Here is a 329-nt window from a genome sequence, read left to right on the forward strand (position 1 = left end):
CCCCCACACACACACATTATGTATTTTATATATGTATATCAAAGAACAATAATTAAATAATAATTAGAAGAATATCTTTTGCATTGTTTTTTTTTAAATAAAATTTGAAAAAAACGTGAGAAAAGAATGCTCATATTGTATATATGTTTAACCATTGCAAATATAAATTTGTTTCCTTATTTCTTCATATTTCTCTTTAAAAAAAAACAATAAAAGTTATTTTTCTAATTATTTTTCAATATTTGTCTTATTTTTTTCTGTATATACGCCTGACATGATTTATACAGAAGAAAGAAAACACATATTTAATATGTAATTATATATATATA

General features: G+C 19.8%; 1 protein-coding gene across 1 annotated transcript in view; it reads left to right on the top strand.

The window, feature by feature from the left end:
* LOC115238045 (meiosis-specific with OB domain-containing protein) overlaps positions 1-329 on the top strand; it is a 5364-nt gene that overhangs the window by 1072 nt on the left and 3963 nt on the right. The window lies entirely within an intron of this gene.

Source organism: Formica exsecta, unplaced genomic scaffold (genome assembly GCF_003651465.1).
Source record: "Formica exsecta isolate Colony F162 unplaced genomic scaffold, ASM365146v1 scaffold32, whole genome shotgun sequence".
NCBI lineage: Eukaryota > Metazoa > Arthropoda > Insecta > Hymenoptera > Formicidae > Formica > Formica exsecta.